Source organism: Choloepus didactylus, chromosome 12 (genome assembly GCF_015220235.1).
Source record: "Choloepus didactylus isolate mChoDid1 chromosome 12, mChoDid1.pri, whole genome shotgun sequence".
Taxonomy (NCBI): domain Eukaryota; kingdom Metazoa; phylum Chordata; class Mammalia; order Pilosa; family Megalonychidae; genus Choloepus; species Choloepus didactylus.
The window spans coordinates 2,385,456-2,411,336 of record NC_051318.1 but is presented as its reverse complement, the minus strand read 5'-3'; the positions used below and the strand labels follow the sequence as shown (position 1 = coordinate 2,411,336).

Genomic DNA, 25,881 nt, shown 5'->3' with positions numbered 1-25,881 from the left:
GTTATAATCCAGTACATTGATTATTTCTCTTGCTCTCAGACTGTTTCCCCTGTGGCCATCAGGAGCTTGTTATGGGTGTCTGCTGTGTCCTTTTGTCATGTCCTCAACTTTTTAATTTTTTGTTTTCAGAGCATTTCCTTAATTTTCAGTACTACAAGATGCTCCAGACTCATGTTTTCCCTACCCCAGTCCTAAAGTTGGCCATTTTTCAAAGGAGCCCCAGTTCCCTTTATTTAGACCCAATATCTGGCCACTGGGGGTGCTTGTGTCTATTGGGGTATCACCGATTCTGAGCCCTCTCAGTGGACAGAGCTAGAAAACATAGGTATGTGCACTAACCTGTGTATGCCGACATTTATATCTGCATCTGTGTATCTATGTAAATTACACACACACACACACACACACACACACACACACACTCACCATGCCTGGGAATCCAAGCTAGCATCACAGAGTCATTCTGTCACCCCTCCTTGCTTATTTTCAGCTTCTTTTTCTGACAAGAAACCTGACTTTCCTTTTCAATAATACATTAGCTTATTTGTTCCACTTTAGTATACATGCAGTCGTTTCTGAATCTCTAGACCGTACCCTTGTTAGAAACAAATTTGCCAATCAGAGTAGTGATCCTTCATACTTCCTTGTGTCTCTATTACACTAGTCAGACACAGACTTGTTTTCCAGCATTACAGAGGTCTTCTCCTGTCTTTCTCACCACTTCTAGTGTTTTTTAAAGTTCATAATCCAGGTGGAATTGACAGTTTACAAACTACTGCATGGGACAAAAGATGTAAAGTTTGTGCTAAACCCCTACAATACAAGCGTAGAGCTCTTGTTTGTTAATCCAACCCAGATCATAACATGCTAAGATCACTGGGTTTCCCTGTGTACCAAAAGCAATTAATATTTCTGTCATAAAATACCATTACATTGGCACTTGATAAGATAATAATATATTTATTCACTCAGAGAATATTACTGAGTCTTTGACAGACATTAGACAATGAGCTAGTGAAGCTCAAGATGGACAGGGCATGGTTACAACTTGGGTCGGGGCTGTTGCAGAGAGCTCTACAAAAGGCAGCGCGTGTGAGGTCACATCCAGTGGTCATGGAGAACTTAGTAAACCAATAACCTCTCACAGCCTAGAGGCAGAAAGAATCTCAGCATCAACAATTTCAGTGCAGTAGGGTTCTGCTTTGGGAACTGTTCTCTTCCTGCCAAAGACAGAAACATTAGAATCTTCTCAACATCCCAACAAACTCCAGAGGAGGAGAGGCTCACAGTGTTTGCACATAAAGTAGAGAAAGTGCCGGAAGAGGGCATGGGGGAAACGCTGGTGAGTACTTGTAGAAGCGTGTCAGCCATCCCACGCTCTGCACCCTGCCCAGAGTCTAGGCAGAGGGGAGACACTTGCTCGTCTTCTCTCTGCGATGTCTGACCTCAAATCCGTTATGTCCTACTCAGCTGTGTCCACTTGGTTTCTGCCGCCTGAATTTCAAGGCTCATTTCAAACATCACCTACCCTTGCAAGAATGTCCTGCCCCTCCCCAGCCCTCATCTTTGGCCAGGATCAGGGAAGTTTTCATTTCCATTCCCTGCCTCTAGCGTCTCATGTGTCTCCGAGCGTTTCACATCTGCACTGCGGTCACGGATTTCCGCTCCTTCCTCTCGCAGGCCACTGTCTCCCTCAGGGCCGGGCTCTGCTGGCTCTGTACCCCTCACCTGCACCACAATAATCGCTCTGTTTTGTCAAGTAAATAAGTAAATGTTCACAAGAGCAGGGGGACATTAACTACTATTTGTGTTAGAAACAAATTGTGTTTAAAAGCCTCAAAGCTAAGAAGAGATAATACCTGGACAACTAACGTGACTAAACGCATGAGGATAAATAGGTTGCGAAAAGCAGACTTTAGACTTCATCAGAAATACTGCACTCCCGCACATCTGCCGCAGGCAACCCCCCAGCTTCCTGCAGCGCACCTCTGCCTCTCGGGGTGCCCCGGGTTGCAGGTGCCCCAGGTTGCAGGTGCTGTGCCTTAGGAGGTGCCCTGATCACCTGAGCTCACACAGAGAGCGTCTCCTCAAGGAACAGCTCAGCTGGCTACTGGAGGATGGGGAAGAAAGCGCCAAGTCCAGGAAGGCGGGAGACATATTCTGCGTGTATGAAAACGTTCTGCACTGTATCTGAAGTGAATAGCTCGTTGACTTTTCACCTTTTCCTTCAGTTAGCGTGTACTGAGTGGCTGGTGGGCGCCAATGCCATGTGCTGGGACGCCGCAGCGAGTGAGGGAGTCAGGGTCCCGGCTTTGGGGAAGCTTGCATTTTATTGAGGGACCTGCCCGGCGGGGAGCGCACTGGCCTGCAGTGGGGGGCCAGGCCCGGTGGGGGCGAGAGGCGGAGCCGCAGCTCCAGGGGAGGGGCCGGGTCTCCTGTGTCCCGGGGTGGGAGGTTGGGAGGATTGGGGGGGGGGTGTCACCGGGGGGACAGGCCGAGGCAAGCGGGGTCCGGCGCCGGGAGCGTATCCGGGGGGGCGCGCGAGGCCTGGAAAGACCTGGACAGCGCCGGACCCGGGCCCTCCAGCGCCTGGGGCAGCAGGCGGGAAGAGAGAAACCAGGCGCCAGAGGCTAAACCTTGGCGCAGTTAAATCCAGATGGGGAGTTTTGTGGTCCCGATGTGGGAAACTCTCGTACCAGGGAGAAGGAGCTGGCTGGTGGCCCAGGGACCCCGGGACTCGGCGCGCTCTGGGCGCGCTGCCGGGCGCTGCGCGGGCGCCGCGTGTGGTTTAATTCCCCCTGCGACTCCACGAGCAAGCAGCCTGGCCGCAGTGGCATCAGAACGCAGGCCCCGGGCTTCAGAGACTTCCCCAAGGTCCCACAGCCGGCAAGGGGCAGAGCCCTGGGGTCCCAGCCACGCAGGCGGCTTCCACGCCTGCCCCCTTCACCCCTCCACGGTTTTGTTTTTCAATCAGAAATGAAAAGAAAAACTAGGAAAAGCAGAGATCTGTTCTTGTTAAAAGGGCAAAAAAGAGAAAGGAATTGGTGACAAATTTATAAAGCGGCCTTATTTTTGTAGAGAAATAGTTTTAGCTACAAAAGCTTCCATTTTTTTTAATAGGTTTCAAAACATTTCCATGCTTCTCCAAATTTTGCTTTGTGGATCTAAAATAACATTAAAGTATTTTTAAGTTCTTAAAAATAAGTCAGATTATATTTGATAATTTGAAGAAAGCTACAATTCTACATGAATTTGTATACAAATCTATATACATAATGCTTTACTCCCCCAGTGTTTTTACATATAAGAATCTTTGACCGATCCCAGGAGGAAGTATATCCATTTTAGAGGTGAGGAAACAGGTTTGGGAGTAATTTGGCCAAATGATTTCACACGTAAAACCGCAGAAAAGGTAATTAAAATACCTCCACAATGACTTTTCTTAATAATTAAGAACTGTATTAACTAACCCTACAGGAGAAATTAATTATATGTGATTCTTAATTGTCAAAAATTTCCTTGCTAGTCACAATCTGTTGATATTTTTATATGGCATAGATTTTTATGAATATATCGTAATTGATCTTAGAATTTCAGAATTGGAAGGTAACATACTGATATATTTATCCAACCTCCTCAGAATACTATTTGTGTGAAAGAATTCAGATCCCTCATTTACCTCTACTGAAAATGTTTTGTAGTGTTTTTATTATGTGAGGTTGTGAATACTATTGATTGATTCTTATTGTCATCTGAGCAGGACATATTTTCTTTGGGCTGTGTATAACTTGTTGATTGTGAATTCTGTCAATACAAACATGCTACAGGCTAACAATTTCCACTGTAAATCAGTGGCAAACTGCACATCTGCTTACACAATAAAACATACATTCAGTGCTGCACCTGAAGGTGGACAAGCACTGCGTATACAGCGTGTCTACTCTAGACACAGCTTCTCTGGGGGACTGCTGAATTCGTAAGCACCAGCTACTCCTTTGAATGTCCACCAGAATTTCCCTGTCCATTTACAGCGAGGATGCCTAGGTGGAAACACCTGTAGCAGGCACAAGTCCCAGGGCCTGGCTGGAGGGCAACTCCTCTCAAAAGGATCTGCCCCTGAGGTTTCATTCCTTTGTAGAAGATGTTCCTCCTTATTTTAGAAGAACATGTATTTTTAGCTGGGAGTCTAGATAGTGGTAAAGTGGTCTGAAATTACTAATGTAACAACCAGAGGTCTGAAACCAGTGCCTTAAAATCTGCTGTCAAGGGCCCTGAACTTTATAATCTACAATGAACAGCACAGTAGCAAATCAGAGTTGACCTGAAGCCAACTCATAGGTCCAGAGAATGAGACCTTTTGGTTGTCCTGATGTGGGAGTGCTTCTTGGTGCCAACCACAAACCCCTAAAGGCTGCTGTCCCCAGGCTCCAGGTGGGCTCTGTCCCCAGGCTCCAGGGTGGCCTCTGGCCCTGGCTTCCTGGTTGGCTTCACAGGACTCAGGAACACCTGGGCAGGTACTGCCCAAGAGGGCAGGGCTTTCCAGGCTCTACTCCCAGGGAACTGTCTAATGAAAATTGCACCTGCAATGCTGTCCACGAAGGAACCTGCAGAAGTTTCAATCAGTGTACACCCTCAGATGCTCCACGACAAACGGCAATGCTGCACCTGTCAACTTCCAACCCGTCCCTTTCTCCAGCGTTCACTCAGGCTGCAAACTGAGCCAAGCACAGCCTTCTCTCCCCTCTCCCCCCATCCATTTACTTACTTAATAATTTAATTGGTTTATTTATAATCAAATGTATGCAGATTATATATAGTATGTACTATATATTCTATCTATATCTAAATTTATCTATTTATTTATATTTGCTACAAAAATCTACAGAGGCCTTGGAATTCTTCCTGATTGCTATCTATGATCATAACTAGGGCTAAACCTACCCCAAAGAACTGCTGATGCTTAAGCAAGCATTAAATTTGAACGTTTAGATTGGAAACTTATCAAAGGCAATCAAAACACTATAAGATGGTTTTTTACAGTGTCACACTTTTCAGCTTGTCAGAAAATTCATCATAATCAATTTTAATATCCTTTTTTATGAAAAACAAGTGGGCACCATGATACAATTTAAAAGATTACCAACCCCTTGAGGACAAAAACCCCATGTTCCTCTCCTCTCTTACACCTGCATCACCATGGAACCCTACAAAGCATAAGGGGAATAAACGCAGCCTGTTATTACCCCAAAAGATGCCCAATGCATCACCATATACACAAGAAGCTAATGAGATTTTAAAATGTCTCTGTCCTTCCAGGATGAGTTGTGGCCACTCACCATTTCATTTGAATCAATTCTTTCTGAACTAAAGAGAAACTTTTGAAGAAAAAAATCACCTAGCTTAAGGTGACTAAAGAAAGGCTTAGAAAAACCCTGTGAAGTCATAGTTTGAGATTTTCAATTAAATGATATAACTTAAGTTTGAAAATTGTTTATTTACAACTGTGGGTTTTACTTACTTCCAAAGAAGATTTTTGCAGCCTTTGGTCACTGAGATGTCACGACTTCTCTGATGACAGATCCCTTTCACTCTGACAGGCGCCAAATGGCAGTGTCCCTCACACATTTATCTCCTTCCTTCTGCTACTGTATATTTGACACATTTTTCTACATTATGCTGTCTTCCTTCAGAATTCGAAGGAAGAGATGAACATGGCTATGAAGAAAATAATGTTCTCTGCATACAAAGCCAAGCTTCCAAGTTATGATCTCAGTGCCACATCTGCAAGGTGCCCTGAAACAACAAAGGACAAAGGCCCTTTAAGAGTGTGCCAGGTTGGATATATTATGTCCCCCAGAAAAGCCATGTTTTTTAATGCGATCTTGTGGGGCCAGACGTATTAGTCTTAATCAGAGTGGAACCTTTTGATTGAATGTTTCCATGGAGATGTGACCCACTCAACTGTGGGTGAGAACCCTGATTAAATTATTTCCATGGAGATGTGACCCCGCCCATTCAGGGTGGGGCTGGATTAGTTCACTGGAATATTTAGGAGAGCTCAAGAGCTGACACAGATGCTGACACTTGGAGACGCTGGGAGATGCAGACAGAAAGACATTTGGAGATGCTAAGCTAAGAGATGAAGCCCAGAGTTTGTCCTGGAGAAGCTAAGAGAGGACCCCCTTCCCCCGAAACACTTAGAGGGAAACGCTCTGGGAGAACAAGCAAGGATGCACAGAGGCTGAGAGAGAGAATCTAAGAGAGACAAAAGCCCAGACACATTTTGGAGAAAGCCATTTTGAAACCCCACGTGGGAGCAAAAGACCAGCAGACACCAGCCACGTGACTTCCCAGCTGACTGAGGTGTTCCGGATGCCATGGCCATCCTTCAGTGAAGGTATCCTCTTGCTGATGCCTTAGTTTGGACACTTTTATGGCCTTGGAACTGTAAATTTGTAACTTAGTAAATCCCTTTTATAAAAGCCAATCCATTTCTGGTATTTTGCATAATGGCAGCTCTAGCAAACCAGAACAAAGAGGTCTTTAAAAACATGGAAAAGAAAATGAAACTGTTGGCAGGCCTGTCTCAGAAAAGTGTATGTATGTATGTGTGTGTGTATATATATATATATATATGACTTGAATCTTTGGGGGTGAGGAAAATGGTGACTAGTGTCATGGCTGATGAAGAAAAAAGAAGGGTACCCACGGTTCCAATTACGCAACTTGGAGAGCTCAGGACACTTGTCCATCTTGGTGGACCCTGCGATGTGCTGCCCACACCTCCTGAGTGAAGACCCCAGTGCCTCAGCTGCAGGAGGTGTGGGCAGGACAGCGCTCAGCTGCCAGTGCCTTCAGGGATTGCCTCAGCTGCAAAGAACCACCTCCTGCGAGGGAGAGGGCACATCCAGTGGCCTAAAGTCCAGCCGCCTTGTCCCAACTCGGGTACATCTGAGGGGTCAGGCTAGCCCCCTGGATTAGTTAGGGTTCTCTAAGGAAGCAGAATCAACAAGAGATATCTATAAATACAAGATTTTACAAAAGTATCTCACGTAACTGTGGGTTTACATGAGTCCAAATTCCATAGGGCAGGCAGCAAACGGGCAACTCCAATGAAGACGTTCGTTGAACTCCTCAGGCAGCGAAAACTGGCAACTTCGATGAACTCCTCAGGTAATGCTTCACTGGTTAGCGGAAGAAGAAGTGAAGGTCCTCTATCTGTCTCGCTTAAAAGTCTTCAACTGATTGGATTAAAACCAGCTGACTGCATTCTCTCATTGTGGAAGACACGCCCTTCGTTGATGTAATCGGTCACAGCTGCAGACAACTGACTGACGATTTAATAAACCAGCCTTCTGGTTTATTAACCAGGCACAAATATCCTTGCAGTAACGGTTAGGCCAGTGCTTGCTTGACCAGACACCTGGGCACTATCACCTGGCCACCATCACCTAGCCAAGTTGACACATGAACCTAACCATCACTCCCCCCAACACTCTATGGCCTGCAACACAGCTCAACTTCTCCCTCTTGCCAACTGTGCTTCCTTAACGTCCTTTTCCCAGATGTAGATTCCAAGGACACCCCATAATAAACATCCAGCATGCTAAACTCCACCTCAGAGTCTACATAGGGACCTCAACCTGCAACAGATAGAGGCATGCTGGGGCAGTTCATACATGGCAGGGGTAGGACTCTAAGAGAGTTAGTTATCACTTAGAGTTTTGTTTGTTCCTTAGCTTTTGGAGCTATACCATTTTTTATTATGGTAAAGAGAGTTCACAATTTCACAAGATATAAAGCATGCTTCTGTTACCACATAATAGTTTTATCCAACTTTAATTAAAGAAGGCTAATAAGGAGATTTTGGTAAAGGATCTTGTATTTTTGCCCTGACTTCCCTGTAACTCTAAATGAACTGATAGAGTCACACCATCAGTGCACAGGGCTAGGGGCAAGATCGACAGAGGAGGGGCTTTCAATCCTGGAAGGTTCAGAGTAAGTCCTTACTTACCTGGGTAAGTATCAGAATAACCAACAGGTGGTAAATGGTTTCAATCCTCCAATAGAGCTGAAAGATAAAGGTCTTTCCTTATATTGTTACATTTCTGATTTTTATATCTGAATTAGATGTTTTGTTTTTTTGCAATGAATCACTTAGAGGAACTTACAATTAATTATATTATTGTCTAGAAAATAACTTACTTTGATGAAAAAATTATCAAGAAGCTTACTTCACTAATAAAGTTCCTAGATCTTTTTTTTTTCCTTAACAGCTTTGAATCACTGACCTGTGTGCTCTTTAAAAATACCACTAAGATAGTGCCACATACCACAAATACCAGGGGGAAGAGGGGGGCACAGGGCTTCCATGCTGATCCACTTCAGGGTTTGAAAAGGACCCCACTGAAGGACAGGTAATGAAAGATAAGGACTAGTTCTTAGTAAAAGCAACAGGCAAAATGCAGGTAGAATCCCATGGCTCTAAAGTGATGAGTAAAATCTCAGGACAGTGCATCCACAGAGAATCTAGAGTGATAAAGAGAAATTAGGGCATTTATATAGTTATGGCTTGAGCGAATGTGTGCCCTGTAGAGGCACCCTAAGATAGCAGAATCAGGGCTTGTGGGTCCAAAATACCTACCATTCCAGCTCTTTTAGTCAGGGCTGGTGGAATTTCTGAGAAGGGTCTTCCGGGGTTTACAACTGAAAAGGACCATGATTGGGCATTAATTCACTAACAACTTCTGGAATTTATATGCATTTGAGAATTATCTTATCAAATAAATTTCCGTAATGCAAGCAAATCTCTCAGCACACCTTGGCCATCACAGCCTTGCAAAGGAAACATAACACAAAATAGCCTATTCCAATCCATTACATGAGGGCAATGGTGTTTTACACTCTGGTTTTTAAAAGAAAAAATTTGAAATTTAAATCATGTTACCATGTTAGTTGAAAATCAAGAATCTTGCCTTATTACACCTGAGTCTATTTTGGTGAAACTAAATCCTTTAAAATATTTTATAAGTTAGGACTTGAAGTTATTTGATTATGATTTCCCATTTACATAACCAAAATAATATTAAAATTGTATGTTTCATTAATCCTTTTCTATAATCTTCTTGATATTTTGTAATTCATTAATTTTCAATATTTCCAATAGGCAAATATATTAGGCCATAAAAGATCCCTCTCCAACTGACAGGATACTATACTAAGTGTAGTATTATCAGAAACAAAGATAAGAGATAAGAGCAGATTTCTTTTTGGAAACAATGCTGGTTAGAAAACAATGGAGCAAAATCTCTAAAATACGGAAAGAAAAACAAAACCACCAATCTAGAATTTTATACTCAGCTAAAATATCTTTCAAAACAAAGGTGAACTGGCCACATGGGAATGAAATTCAAAATCAATATGAGGAGAAAATTTGAGAAATTCACAAATATGTATAATTTAAACAACACACTTCTAAGTAATGAATAGGCGAAAGAAGAAATCACAAGAGAAGTTAGAAAATACTTTGAAATGTATGAAAAACAAACAAAAGGAAGCTTACCCAAACCCATGAGATGCAGATAAACAATGCTTAGATGGGGAAACTTATATATGTAAATACCTATATTGAAAAAGAAGAAAGATCTCATATCAATAAACTAAACTGATCCCTTAACACATGAGAAAAACAGGAGCAAATGAAACCGAAAAGGAGCAGAAAGAAAGGAAATAATAAAGATTAAGTGGACTTGAGAGAAATAGATAATAGAAAAACAATAGAGGAAATCTACAAAACCGAAGGTTGGTTATTTGAAAAGATCAGAAAAAAATGGCAGTTTTAGCTATAATGAACAAGAATAAAAGATGGAGGATTCAAATTAGGAAAATCAGGAATGCAAAGGGGGCATTACTACTGATCTATGGAAATAAATAAATAAAATAAAACAATTGTATGCCAACACATTAGATAACCTAAATGAAATGGAAACATTTCTAGAAATATACAAACTGCCACAAAGAGATTGGATTTGTTTAAAAAAAAAAAAAAAACAACTTTCCACCAAGAAAAGTTTAGGCCCAGATGGCTTCACTGGTGAATCTATGAAACAATTAAAGAAGAATTAAGAGAGGAAAACTATAGACCAATGTCCCTTATGAATATAGATACAAAATTTCTCAACAAAATTTCTCAATGACAACTAAATTTGATTATTGCACTTGCAAAGGCACTAATTACATCATTTTAATAGAGATTTTAATAGAGATTTTCAAAAATTTGTGTTCCACTGACAATAAAATGAAAATTAGACCACAAAAATGCTTATACTTCTTTTTTATGTCACAAGAGAAGTTAGAAAATACTTTGAAATGTATGAAAAACAAACAAAAGGAAGATTACCCAAAACCCATGAGATGCAGATAAACAATGCTTAGATGGGGAAACTGATATATGTAAATACTTATATTGAAAAAGAAGAAAGATCTCATATCAATAATCTAAATTCATACCTTAACACATTAAGCCCAGTAACATAAAAAATTATATGTTTAGTGAGATTTATTTGAGGAACACAAAGTTGGCTCAACATATGCAAATCAATCAACACATCATATTGATAGAATAAAGGACAAAACCCAGTCAAAACCCAATTGATGTATTAAACAAAAAGCATTTGACAAAATCCAGCACCCTTCCATGATAAAACACTTAACCAACTAGGAATAGAGGGGGACTTCCTATCATAGCATCTCTGAAAACCCACAGCTAAACTTGCACCTAATAGCGAAGGGCAAAGCCCTTTGCCCCTGAGATCAGGAATCAGACAAGGCTGCTTACTCTTGCCACTTCTTTTTGACATTGTACTAGAGGTTCTATCCATGGAAATTAGGCAAGAAAAAGAAATAAAAGTCATCCAAATTGGAAAGGTAGAAGTAAAATCGTCTCTATTTCCAAATGGCATAACCTTGCATGCAGAAAATCTTAAGGTAGCCACAGAATATCTATTATAGCCAATGTTCCAGTTTGGATGTATTAAGGCCCCCAAAACACCATTATCGTTCATGCAGTCTTGTGGAGGCAGATGTATTAGTGTTGATTAGGTTGGAACCTTTGGATTAGGTTGTTTCCATGGAGATGTGACCCACCCAACTGTAGGTGATAACTCTGCTTGGATAATTTCCATGGCAGTGTGGCCACAGCCATTCAGCCTGGGCCTTGCTTAGTTCACTGGAACACTATAAAAGCTCAGACAGAAGGAGTGAGCTTGCTACAGCCAAGGGGGACACTTTGAAGAATGCACAGAAGCTGAGAGAGGAGCTGCAGCTGAGAGACAATTTGAAGACAGCTGTTGAAAGCTGACACTGACATTTTGGATAACACCATTTTGAAATGCAACCTAGGGGCAAGCAGATGACAGCCATGTGCCTTCCCAGGTAACAGAGGTTTTCAGATGCCATCAGTCATCTTTCAGTCAAGGCACCCTATGTTTGATGCCTTGACACTTTAGGGCCTTAAAACTGTTACTTAAGGCCCTATTTGTAACTTAACAAATAAACAAAAATGAAATATTTAGTTAAAGCTCATCAAAAGCAGTATAAGCATTTTTGTGGTCTAATCTTCACTTTATTGTCAGTGGAACACAAATTTTTGAAAATCTCTATTAAAATGATGTAATTAGTGCCTTTGCAAGTGAAGTTAAGAAAAATTTGGAATAAAGACTTAATAAGTATAAATTTCATGTGTCTTTATTTCTTATCCAGGTATCACTGGCCCAACAAAGGGCCCATGGGCTTGTGTAATAATCAAATTTAGTTGTCATTGATGTGTTGCTGACTTTTAATTATATAAAAATAGATTTACACATATTTTTCTATTTATCATTATTAGGGTATTTTGTCAAAGTAGAAAGTTAGAACTTATAAATTTTTATTAATTTTTTTGTTAGAGAAGTTGTAGGTTTATAGAAATATCATGCATAATATATGTAAAATAAAGAGCTCCCATATACCACCCCATTATTAGCACCTTGCATTAGTAAGGAACATTTCTTATAATTCATGAAAGGGCATTTTTACAATTGTACTATTAACTATAATCCATCTTTTACAATCGGGTTCATTATATTGTGCAGACCTATATTTATTCTTTTAATTTTTATTCTAGTTACATATATATGACCTAAAAGTTCCCCTTTTAATCACATTCACATAAATAATTCAGTGGTGTTAATTACATTCACAATGTTGTGCTACCATCACCACCATCCATTATCAAAGTATTAAAATCAACCAAAGTAGAAATTCTGTACACTCTCCTGTCTTTTCCTTTCAACCTGAAGAGCTCCCTTTAGTAATTCTTGTAGGGCAGGTCTTTTGTTAATGAACTCCCTGTTTCTGTTTATCTGTGAATATTTTTAACTCTCTGTCATTTTTGAAAGAAGTTTTCTGGATAATGAATTTGGGGCTGGCAGTTTTTCTCTTTCAGTATCTTAAACTATATCATACCACTGCCTTCTTGTTTCCATGGTTTCTGATGAGAAATCGGAACTTAGTCTTATCGAGGATTCCTTCCATGTGACAAATCGATTTTCACCTGCTGCTTTCAGAATTCTCTTTAACTTTTGCATTTGACATTCTGATTAGTATGATTCACGGAATAGGGTTTATTCTGTTTGGAGTACATTGTGCTTCTTGGACATGTATATTTATGTCTTTCATAAGAGTTGGGAAAGTTTCAACCATTATTTCCTCAAATATTCTTTTTGCCCCTTTTCCTTTCTCTTCTGGGACACTCATGATGGTATATTTATATACTTCATGCTGGCACTCAAGTCCCTGAGACACTGCTCCAGTTTCTTCCATTCTTTTCTCTGTCTGTTCTTAGGACTGTATGACTTTGATTGTCCTATCTTCTAGTTCACCGATTCTTTCTTCTGCCTGTTCAAATCTGCTGTTGTATGCCTCCAGCGTATTTTTAATCTCCTTTATTGTGCCTTTCATCCCTGTAATTTCTATTATGCTTCTTTTTAAACTTTGAATTCTTCCTCATGTTCACATATTGTCTTCCTAATATCCTTTAGCTCCATATCCACCATTAACTTATTTCCATCCATATTTCCCTTCATATCCTTGAATTGATTTAGGATAATTGTTGGAACTGCTTTGATTAGTTTTTCCAAAGTCTGTGTCTCCTCTGAAGTTTTAGTTAGTTACCTTGACTGAGCCATATCTTCCTGTTATTTCGTATGGCTCTTCATTTTTTGCTGATATCTGGGCATCTGACTATTTGATGTGCGAACTCTGAAGGTCAGTTTCTCCCTCTTGCCTAGGGTTTTACTGTTGATTTGTTTTGTGCTAAGGCTCTTCTTTGAAGCTTGGTCCCACTTATTCTGGACCTTTAGAGTAGCCTGCATCTGTTCAAATTTTTCAGCTCTTCTGCATGTGATTCTTGCCCCAGATATGTGGTGCAGTTTTTAAGATTGCTCTTTTTGAATGCAATTGTTTTGCCTCCAGAGAAATCTTCCTTTACTCTGTTCCTTTTCTGGGAATTTTGATCTGTTCTGCTTGTTTTGTGCACAATTTTCTGCCAGCCTCTATGATTTGCTTAAGTTGTTCACTCAGCGGCCCCCTTTCCTTAAACTTTCCAGTTCTGGGACCCATCCTGTCTGACAGCAGTTCAGCTTCCTCCCCCCATCTTTTCCATAAGAGTTTTCTGCCTCTAAGATCTTCCCCATTAGGGGAACCCTCCCAGGAGAGCCAGATGGGGTCAATCCAGAAAGTTCCATTTTTTAATTCAAGACCACTACCAAGAAAGTGTGAAGACAACTCACAAAATTGTAGAATGTGCTTGCAAATCATAATAATATTTGCATTACTGAAAATCTGAAAGACTAGTATTCAGAATATATGAAGAAAAATCACACCTCAACCATAAAAAGAAAAATAAGCCAATTAAGAAATGAGCAAAGTATATGAATAGGCATTTCTCCAAAGATGTACAAATGGCCCGTAAGGACATGAAAAGATGCTCAGCATCTTTAGTCATCAGGGAAATGCAAATCAAAAAGACACCAGCTCACACCCACTAGGGTAGCTAAAAGCAAAAATACAAACAGTAAACAATGCTGGTGAAGATGTGGCATGAATGGAACACTCCACGCTGTTAGTGGTACCGTGCTGTGGAAAAGTTTGGTGGTTCTTCAGAAAAGTTCAACACAAAGTTACCCAGCAATTCCACCCCTAGGTATATACCCAAAAGAAATGAAAATTCTTGTCTGCTCAAAAACTTGTACACACATGTTCATAGCAGGTTATTCACAATTGTAATAGTAAGTAGACTCAATGTCCATCGGCCAATGGATGAGTAAACACATGTGGTCCATCCATAAAGGAATTTCCCAGCCACAGGGAGGAAGGAAGTGACACAGGCTACACCAAGGAGCCCCCGAAACAGTTTGCTGAGTGAAAGAAGCCAGGAACCAGAGGCCACGTGTCATGTGATAATATTTACATGAAACACCCGGAAGAGGGAGATCCTTAGAGAACAAAATGGAGAAATGGCTGCCAGGGGCTGGTAAGGATGTAGCAAGTGAGCGATGGCTAAGGAGTGCAGGGTTGCTTTTGGCAGGGACAAAAATTTTCTGGAAGTAGATAATGGTGATGGTTGCAGAACTTTGTGAATATACTAAAAACTATTGAATGGGTGAAATTTATGGTATGTGGATTATATTTTAATTTTAAAAAATGAAAACATGTATTCAGACATAAAAAAGCTGAGAGGATTCATCACCAGCAGGCCTGCTGTACAGGAAATCTTAATGTATGTCTTTTGGGCAAATGTAACATGACTCAAGATGAAAATACGGATTTATAGAAATGAATGGAAGGCACTGGGAATGCTAAGTTCATGGGTAAATACATATAAAGATGTTTACATATTATTTAAATTTCTTAAAAGGTAATTGCTTAAAAAGAAAAATATATATATTGATGTATATATATTTGTGTGCATATGTGTATACACACAAATACATAAATGTATATATGTAATATTTGGCAAAATAACATAACAGCTGGGAGAGGAGAAATGGAAGCATGATATTTTAAGTTTTGATTTTTTTTTCCCTGTATATGAAACATTGTAACATCATTTGGAGGTAGACTGCAATAAGTTAAAGGTGAATGCTACAAACTTTAAAGCAACAACTTTAAAAAATCAAAAGAAAACAAAAAGCTCTTGAGCCAAAGAAGAAAAAAAGACAGGATCATAAATAATGCTCATTTAATCTAAAAGAAGGCAGGAAAAGAGATGGGGAACAAAGAATGGATGTGACAAATAGAAATCAAATAGCAAGATAATTGACTCAAACATAACCACATCAATAATCAGAAAACTTGAAATATATAAACATCTCAATTAAAAGGATATTGTTAGATTGGATAAAAAAATTAGACTTAACTATATCTTGCTTATAAAATATGAACTTTAAATATAATGACACCAATTGATTAAACATAAAAGGGTAGAGAAAAGATGCTAACACTAGTCAAAAGAAAGCTAGAACTTGTATATTATTGGTTGTTTACCATCTAAGTCTTGTAAAATCTTTACATGTTTCACCTTAGTCTTTATCATTTTCTACTATACTCATTATTCTGTTTTCAGTTGTCAGTACCTGCTTCTTATAATTTCCCTCCTTTCCTTGTTTCATTTTTATCTTTCCTTTCCTGAGCTCTGCCAGCTCAACACTCATTCTTCTTGTCACACTATCTCTTTCCTAAACTTTTTCTTAATTGATTTGCACTCTTGCATCATAAAGACATTACACTTAAAATTCAAAGGAAAATTTCAATTTCTTTTGCTCTTCATCATGTTTTTTTTCTGGTGTGTAGTCTTCATCTTCTATTTTATTTTCTTGCTTTCTGCCTCTTATTTCTTGTAATATATTTGTACCTCCCCTGTACTTATTTTTTTTTAACTCATCACTGAACAATGTGGATTTTCCTTGCACAAGGGTGCATCATCTGATCTAAGGACCCGACCCATCTTCACAAGCATCTGGCATTTTTCTTACGACACAGGATTTTGTGTGTAAATCCCCTTAGCTGTTAAAGTTTGTGAAGATGGGCAGCTGACAGCTGTTAAAGTTTGTGATGAAGAGGTTCTCTTCCTCTTGCCACAGTGACAGGCAGCGCCTCCTGTGAGCGGCTCCTTACTTGGCTTTGCCCCTGCGTCTGGGTCAGCCGCGGCCCGCAGGTGCACCGGCACACCTGCTCTCACTGTGCAAAGCAGAGCCGGTTTGGACATCTCGGGGTTTCATGCTCCCGTGGGGAGTGTTTGGGCTGTGACTCCGTGACTCAAGGGCACCTGCCCGTCTCCAGACTCATGGCCCACTCACCCATTTGACTCCCTGGGGACTTAGCTATTTTCTAATTCTAGCAAAAACTGAGGTTGTAGGGCTTAATTTTTTTGTTGTTATTTTCTTTGTATTTTATCCAGGAAAGGTAGGCTGACTGCATTCCTCTATCTATCTTAAACAAGAAAACCCAATCAAGGCTTCAATATTCACTGTAGGTTTTACTAAATTTAATTTTCTATACCTAAACTTACAAAGCATAATATCTTAATTGTTTGAAGCAGTAGTTATCTTCTTGCTATGTTTATATTCCTCTCATAAATTTAGTACATTCAGATCATATAGATTCTATGATGTTCAAAAACAATCATATTTTAAGCTTGAACTTTCCTAAATTGGAAATGCTCAAGTAAAGAGGGAGCTTCAATAAATCATATTCAACTTTTTCTTTGGACTTAAGTAATGTCTGCATGAATTTAAACATAGCATAAAATAAATTATTAAGCAAACTTTAAAAAAAAAAAAAAGCAATGGCCTAACAGCAATAACTCCCAGAAATGTGCTCTTGAAGAAAGGAAGGTTTTTAACTGGGTAAGATATGAAGTTGATGTTGGAAAACGAGCATGACTGTCTTAGGAATAAGATTTCTTCAAACTTAGAAATCAAGAATACATTTCTTAAATAATTGAGCCTGACTTAAAAATTATGTTGCAATTTCCCAGCAAGAAAAGGGAGTCCAGCATAATAGAGTTAAGGGGTAATAAAAATTCTACCCAACCGATCAGGCACATGTAGAAGATCTATGAACTTAGAATCTTCTCTGACGCTGTAATACACACCCATGTCAAAGTCTATCTGTCCTGGATATTAGAGAATTATTAGCAAATGTTTCACTTAAAAGATAAAAGTGAGGGGAGGCGGGGCAAGATGGCAGACTGGTGAGCTGTATGTTTTAGTTACTCCTCCAGGAAAGTAGGTAAAAAGCCAGGAACTGCGTGGACTGGACACCACAGAGCAATCTGTCTTTGGGCATACTTCATACAACACTCATGAAAACGTGGAACTGCTGAGATCAGCGAAATCTGTAAGTTTTTGCGGCCAGGGGACCCGCGCCCCTCCCTGCCAGGCTCAGTCCCGGGGGAGGAGGGGGCTGTCAGCTCCAGGAAGGAGAAGGGAGAATTGCAGTGGCTGCTCTTACCGGAAACTCATTCTACTGATTCAAACTCCAACCATAGATAGACTGAGGCCAGACACCAGAGACTCTGAGAGCAGCCAGCCCAGCAGAGAGGAGACAGGCATAGAAAAAAAACAACACGAAAAACTCCAAAATAAAAGCAGAGGATTTTTGGAGTTCTGGTGAACACAGAAAGGGGAAGGGCGGAGATCAGGCCTTGAGGCGCATATGCAATTCCCGAAGCAAGGCTGATCTCTCTGCCCTGGGCACTTTTCCTTAATGGCCCTGGTTGCTTTGTCTATTAGCATTTCAATAACCCATTAGATCTCTGAGGAGGGCCGTTTTTTTTTTTTTTTTTTTTTTTTTTTTTTTTAAATCCTTTTTGCTTTTTCTAAAACAATTACTCTAAGAAGCTCAATACAGAAAGCTTCAAAGAATTGAAATTTGGGCACGTCAAGTCAAGAGCAGAACTAAGAGAGCTCTGAGACAAAAGGCAATAATCCAGTGGCTGAGAAAATTCACTAAACAACACAACTTCCCAAGAAAAGGGGGGTGTCCGCTCACAGCCACCATCCTGGTGGACAGGAAACACTCCTGCCCATCGCCAGCCCCATAGCCCAGAGCTGCCCCAGACAACCCAGTGTGACGGAAGTGCTTCAAATAACAGGCACACACCACAAAACTGGGCGTGGACATTAGCCTTCCCTGCAACCTCAGCTGAATGTCCCAGAGCTGGGAAGGGGGAGCAGTGTGAATTAACAGAGCCCCATTCAGCCATCATTTGAGCAGACTGGGAGCCTCCCAACACAGCCCAGCAGCCCAGAACTGCCCTGGGGGGACGGCACTCACCTGCGACATAGCACAGTCATCCCTCAACAGAGGACCCGGGGTGCACAGCCTGGAAGAGGGGCCCACTTGCAAGTCTCAGGAGCCATACGCCAATACCAAAGACTTGTGGGTCAGTGGCAGAGACAAACTGTGGCAGGACTGAACTGAAGGATTAGACTATTGCAGTAGCTTTAAAACTCTAGGATCATCAGGGAGATTTGATTGTTAGGGCCACCCCCCCTCCCCGACTGCCCAGAAACACGCCCCACATACAGGGCAGGCAACACCAACTACACACGCAAGCTTGGGACACCAATTGGGCCCCACAAGACTCACTCCCCCACTCACCAAAAAGGCTAAGCAGGGGAGATCTGGCTTGTGGAGAACAGGTGGCTCGTGGACGCCACCTGCTGGTTAGTTAGAGAAAGTGTACTCCACGAAGCTGTAGATCTGATAAATTAGAGATAAGGACTTCAACTGGTCTACAAACCCTAAAAGAACCCTATCAAGGTCAGCAAATGCCACGAGGCCAAAAACAACAGAAAATTATAAAGCATATGAAAAAACCAGACGATATGGATAACCCAAGCCCAAGCACCCAAATCAAAAGACCAGAAGAGACACACCTAGAGCAGCTACTCAAAGAACTAAAGATGAACAATGAGACCCTAGTACGGGATATGAAGGAAATCAAGAAGACCCTAGAAGAGCATAAAGAAGACATTGCAAGACTAAATAAAAAAATGGATGATCTTATGGAAATTAAAGAAACTGTTGACCAAATTAAAAAGATTCTGGACACTCATAGTACAAGACTAGAGGAAGTTGAACAACGAATCAGTGACCTGGAAGATGACAGAATGGAAAATGAAAACATAAAAGAAAGAATGGGAAAAAAAATTGAAAAACTCGAAATGGACCTCAGGGATATGATAGATAATATGAAACGTCCGAATATAAGACTCATTGGTGTCCCAGAAGGGGAAGAAAAGGGTAAAGGTCTAGGAAGAGTATTCAAAGAAATTGTTGGGGAAAACTTCCCAAATCTTCTAAACAACATAAATACACAAATCATAAATGCTCAGCGAACTCCAAATAGAATAAATCCAAAAAAACCCACTCCGAGACATATACTGATCACACTGTCAAACATAGAAGAGAAGGAGCAAGTTCTGAAAGCAGCAAGAGAAAAGCAATTCACCACATACAAAGGAAACAGCATAAGACTAAGTAGTGACTACTCAGCAGCCACCATGGAGGCGAGAAGGCAGTGGCACGATATATTTAAAATTCTGAGTGAGAGGAATTTCCAGCCAAGAATACTTTATCCAGCAAAGCTCTCCTTCAAATTTGAGGGAGAGCTTAAATTTTTCACAGACAAAGAAATGCTGAGAGAATTTGCTAACAAGAGACCTGCCCTACTGGAGATACTAAAGGGAGCCCTACAGACAGAGAAACAAAGACAGGACAGAGAGACTTGGAGAAAGGTTCAGTACTAAAGAGATTCGGTATGGGTACAATAAAGGATATTAATAGAGAGAGGGAAAAATATGGCAAACATAATCCAAAGGATAAGATGGCCGATTCAAGAAATGCCTTCACGGTTTTAACGTTGAATGTAAATGGATTAAACTCCCCAATTAAAAGATATAGATTCGCAGAATGGATCAAAAAAAATGAACCATCAATATGTTGCATACAAGAGACTCATCTTAGACACAGGGACACAAAGAAACTGAAAGTGAAAGGATGGAAAAAAATATTTCATGCAAGCTACAGCCAAAAGAAAGCAGGTGTAGCAATATTAATCTCAGATAAAATAGACTTCAAATGCAGGGATGTTTTGAGAGACAAAGAAGGCCACTACATACTAATAAAAGGGGCAATTCAGCAAGAAGAAATAACAATCGTAAATGTCTATGCACCCAATCAAGGTGCCACAAAATACATGAGAGAAACATTGGCAAAACTAAAGGAAGCAATTGATGTTTCCACAATAATTGTGGGAGACTTCAACACATCACTCTCTCCTATAGATAGATCAACCAGACAGAAGACCAAATTTGAAAACCTAAACAATCTGATAAATGAATTAGATTTAACAGACATCTACAGGACATTACATCCCAAATCAACAGGATACACATACTTTTCTAGTGCTCACGGAACTTTCTCCAGAATAGATCATATGCTGGGACATAAAACAAGCCTCAATAAATTTAAAAAGATTGAAATTATTCAAAGCACATTCTCTGACCACAATGGAATACAATTAGAAGTCAATAACCATCAGAGACTTAGAAAATTCACAAATACCTGGAGGTTAAACAACACACTCCTAAACAATCAGTGGGTTAAAGAAGAAATAGCAAGAGAAATTGCTAAATATATAGAGACGAATGAAAATGAGAACACAACATACCAAAACCTATGGGATGCAGCAAAAGCAGTGCTAAGGGGGAAATTTATAGCACTAAACGCATATATTAAAAAGGAAGAAAGAGCCAAAATCAAAGAACTAATGGATCAACTGAAGAAGCTAGAAAATGAACAGCAAACCAATCCTAAACCAAGTACAAGAAAAGAAATAACAAGGATTAAAGCAGAAATAAATGACATAGAGAACAAAAAAACAATAGAAAGGATAAATATCACCAAAAGTTGGTTCTTTGAGAAGATCAACAAGATTGACAAGCCCCTAGCTAGACTGACAAAATCAAAAAGAGAGAAGACCCATATAAACAAAATAATGAATGAAAAAGGTGACATAACTGCAGATCCTGAAGAAATTAAAAAATTATAAGAGGATATTATGAACAACTGTATGGCAACAAACTGGATAATGTAGAAGAAATGGACAATTTCCTGGAAACATATGAACAACCTAGACTGACCAGAGAAGAAATAGAAGACCTCAACCAACCCATCACAAGCAAAGAGATCCAATCAGTCATCAAAAATCTTCCCACAAATAAATGCCCAGGGCCAGATGGCTTCACAGGGGAATTCTACCAAACTTTCCAGAAAGAACTGACACCAATCTTACTCAAACTCTTTCAAAACATTGAAAAAAATGGAACACTACCTAATTCATTTTATGAAGCTAACATCAGTCTAATACCAAAACCAGGCAAAGATGCTACAAAAAAGGAAAACTACCGGCCAATCTCCCTAATGAATATAGATGCAAAAATCCTCAACAAAATACTTGCAAATCGAATCCAAAGACACATTAAAAAAATCATACACCATGACCAAGTGGGGTTCATTCCAGGCATGCAAGGATGGTTCAACATAAGAAAAACAATCAATGTATTACAACACATTAAAAACTCGAAAGGGAAAAATCAATTGATCATCTCAATAGATGCTGAAAAAGCATTTGACAAAATCCAACATCCGTTTTTGATAAAAACACTTCAAAAGGTAGGAATTGAAGGAAACTTCCTCAACATGATAAAGAGCATATATGAAAAACCCACAGCCAGCATAGTACTCAATGGTGAGAGACTGAAAGCCTTCCCTCTAAGATCAGGAACAAGACAAGGATGCCCGCTGTCACCACTGTTATTCAACATTGTGCTGGAAGTGCTAGCCAGGGCAATCCGGCAAGACAAAGAAATAAAAGGCATCCAAATTGGAAAAGAAGAAGTAAAACTGTCATTGTTTGCAGATGATATGATCTTATATCTAGAAAACCCTGAGAAATCAACGATACACCTACTAGAGCTAATAAACAAATTTAGCAAAGTAGCGGGATACAAGATTAATGCACATAAGTCAGTAATGTTTCTATATGCTAGAAATGAACAAACTGAAGAGACACTCAAGAAAAAGATACCATTTTCAATAGCAACTAAAAAAATCAAGTACCTAGGAATAAACTTAACCAAAGATGTAAAAGACCTATACAAAGAAAACTACATAACTCTACTAAAAGAAATAGAAGGGGACCTTAAAAGATGGAAAAATATTCCATGTTCATGGATAGGAAGGCTAAATGTCATTAAGATGTCAATTCTACCCAAACTCATCTACAGATTCAATGCAATCCCAATCAAAATTCCAACAACCTACTTTGCAGACTTGGAAAAGCTAGTTATCAAATTTATTTGGAAAGGGAAGATGCCTCGAATTGCTAAAGACACTCTAAAAAAGAAAAACGAAGTGGGAGGACTTACACTCCCTGACTTTGAAGCTTATTATAAAGCCACAGTTGCCAAAACAGCATGGTACTGGCACAAAGATAGACATATAGATCAATGGAATCGAATTGAGAATTCAGAGATAGACCCTCAGATCTATGGCCGACTGATCTTTGATAAGGCCCCCAAAGTCACCGAACTGAGCCATAATGGTCTTTTCAACAAATGGGGCTGGGAGAGTTGGATATCCATATCCAAAAGAATGAAAGAGGACCCCTACCTCACCCCCTACACAAAAATTAACTCAAAATGGACCAAAGATCTCAATATAAAAGAAAGTACCATTAAACTCCTAGAAGACAATGTAGGAAAACATCTTCAAGACCTTGTATTAGGAGGCCACTTCCTAGACTTTACACCCAAAGCACAAGCAACAAAAGAGAAAATAGATAAATGGGAACTCCTCAAGCTTAGAAGTTTCTGCACCTCAAAGGAATTTCTCAAAAAGGTAAAGAGGCAGCCTACTCAATGGGAAAAAAATTTTGGAAACCATGTATCTGACAAAAGACTGATATCTTGCATATACAAAGAAATCCTACAACTCAATGACAATAGTACAGACAGCCCAATTATAAAATGGGCAAAAGATATGAAAAGACAGTTCTCTGAAGAGGAAATACAAATGGCCAAGAAACACATGAAAAAATGTTCAGCTTCACTTGCTATTAGAGAGATGCAAATTAAGACCACAATGAGATACCATCTAACACCGGTTAGAATGGCTGCCATTAAACAAACAGGAAACTACAAATGCTGGAGGGGATGTGGAGAAATTGGAACTCTTATTCATTGTTGGTGGGACTGTATAATGGTTCAGCCACTCTGGAAGTCAGTCTGGCAGTTCCTTAGAAAACTAGAGATAGAGCTACCATTCGATCCAGCGATTGCACTTCTCGGGATATACCCGGAAGATCGGAAAGCAGTGACACGAACAGATATCTGCACGCCAATGTTCATAGCAGCATTATTCACAATTGCCAAGAGATGGAAACAACCCAAATGTCCATCAACAGATGAGTGGATAAATAAAATGTGGTATATACACACGATGGAATACTACGCGGCAGTAAGAAGGAATGATCTGGTGAAACATATGACAACATGGATGAACCTTGAAGACATAATGCTGAGCGAAATAAGCCAGGCACAAAAAGAGAAATATTATATGCTACCACTAATGTGAACTTTGAAAAATGTAAAACAAATGGTTTATAATGTAGAATGTAGGGGAACTAGCAGTAGAGAGCAATTAAGGAAGGGGGAACAATAATCCAAGAAGAACAGATAAGCTATTTAACGTTCTGGGGATGCCCAGAAATGACTATGGTCTGTTAATTTCTGATGGATGTAGTAGGAACAAGTTCACTGAAATGTTGCTATAGTATGTAACTTTCTTGGGGTAAAGTAGGAACATGTTGGAAGTTAAGCAGTTATCTTAGGTTAGTTGTCTTTTTCTTACTCCCTTGCTATGGTCTCTTTGAAATGTTCTTTTATTGTATGTTTGTTTTCTTTTTAACTTTTTTTTTCATACAGTTGATTTGAAAAAAGAAGGGAAAGCTAAAAAAAAAAAAAAGAAAAAAGACAAACAAGGAAAAAAAAACGATGTAGTGCCCCCTTGAGGAGCCTGTGGAGAATGCAGGGGTATTCGCCTACCCCACCTCCATGGTTGCTAACATGACCACAGACATAGGGGACTGGTGGTTTGATGGGTTGAGCCCTCTACCATAAGTTTTACCCTTGGGAAGACGGTTGCTGCAAAGGAGAGGCTAGGCCTCCCTGTATTTGTGCCTAAGAGTCTCCTCCTGAATGCCTCTTTGTTGCTCAGATGTGGCCCTCTCTCTCTGGCTAAGCCAACTTGAAAGGTGAAATCACTGCCCTCCCCCCTACGTGGGATCAGACACCCAGGGAAGTGAATCTCCCTGGCAACGTGGAATATGACTCCCGGGGAGGAATGTAGACCCGGCATCGTGGGATGGAGAACATCTTCTTGACCAAAAGGGGGATGTGAAAGGAAATGAAATAAGCTTCAGTGGCAGAGAGATTCCAAAACGAGCCGAGAGATCACTCTGGTGGGCACTCTTACGCACACTTTAGACAACCTTTTTTAGGTTCTAAAGAATTGGGGTAGCTGGTGGTGGATACCTGAAACTATTAAACTACAACCCAGAACCCATGAATCTCGAAGACAGTTGTATAAAAATGTAGCTTATGAGGGGTGACAGTGGGATTGGGAATGCCATAAGGACCAAACTCCACTTTGTCTAGTTTATGGATCGATGTGTAGAAAAGTAGGGGAAGCAAACAAACAGACAAAGGTACCTAGTGTTCTTTTTTACTTCAATTGCTCTTTTTCACTCTAATTATTATTCTTGTTATTTTTGTGTGTGTGCTAATGAAGGTGTCAGGGATTGATTTAGGTGATGAATGTACAACTATGTAATGGTACTGTAAACAATCGAAAGTACAATTTGTTTTGTATGACTGCGTGGTATGTGAATATATCTCAATAAAATGATGATTAAAAAAAAAAAAAAAAAGTGATTCACATAGGTTTTACATCACTGATTTTCAAGGCTTTTGAGTACAATACTTACAAAACATTTAACTTTCTTGTTACCTAAGCATCCTTCCAATTCTTACTATTTCCAGTTCTGATAGATATGTTGTTTGTGACTATTTTAAGTCAGATTTACTCTCAATTAATTTTTTATTATTTTATATCTTTTTATTTAAGGCAGGTTGATAGTTATACTAAAATCAAAATTTTGCTCACTGGGCTTGATATAAATATGAATTACGTTGCAAGAGTGGGTCAGAAGTGAGCAGGTCATTTCAAAGAGAACTTTCTGGAAACTCTGAACCACAAACATTTGTCACATTTAAATAGATTGTTTTCCTCATCAGTTCCAACTGAATTCTAAGACATAAGGTGTTCTTGTCGCATTTCTTGTGTTCCGTTTTCTGCCTCTGAACCCTCTCTTCTGACACAGATTCCATTATAGCATCTTTAGATAAGCACAGAGTGGCTGGGAGCCATGCTTGTTTCTCCAATCTGGAATAAAGCTGTGCTTTGGAGTTTTTTCTGATGTATCCTTTTCATCGACTGATGCTAGAAGAGAAGCAAAACAAAACAAAAATGCAGGGGAATGCCTGCCACCCTGAAACCTGCTTCGTAACGACAGTTACCTTCTCAGAGTGGTTAGTCAATCCTCCGACTTGTTTTAGTAGACATCTGTTCCGTTATCCTGAGTGGCTCCTAGAAACTTTGAGTTTTCACTTCAGGCCCCTCAAAATTACCACTCCCTCCTTCTCAGGAGAT

At 39.9% G+C, this 25,881-nt stretch overlaps 1 protein-coding gene across 3 annotated transcripts in view; it reads right to left on the bottom strand.

The window, feature by feature from the left end:
* Positions 1 to 25,881, bottom strand: part of TRPC4 (transient receptor potential cation channel subfamily C member 4) — a 233,831-nt gene that overhangs the window by 188,038 nt on the left and 19,912 nt on the right. The window contains exons 1-2 of one of the 3 annotated variants that reach the window (XM_037800478.1): positions 7,058 to 7,083; positions 5,519 to 5,793 (exon numbers count right to left, since the gene is read on the bottom strand). The exons of the other annotated variants lie outside the window; for them this stretch is intronic. The gene's annotated coding sequence lies outside the window, so the exon portion shown is untranslated. Of the gene's footprint in view, positions 1 to 5,518; positions 5,794 to 7,057; positions 7,084 to 25,881 lie in introns of those variants that run through there. 3 annotated transcript variants of the gene reach the window in all.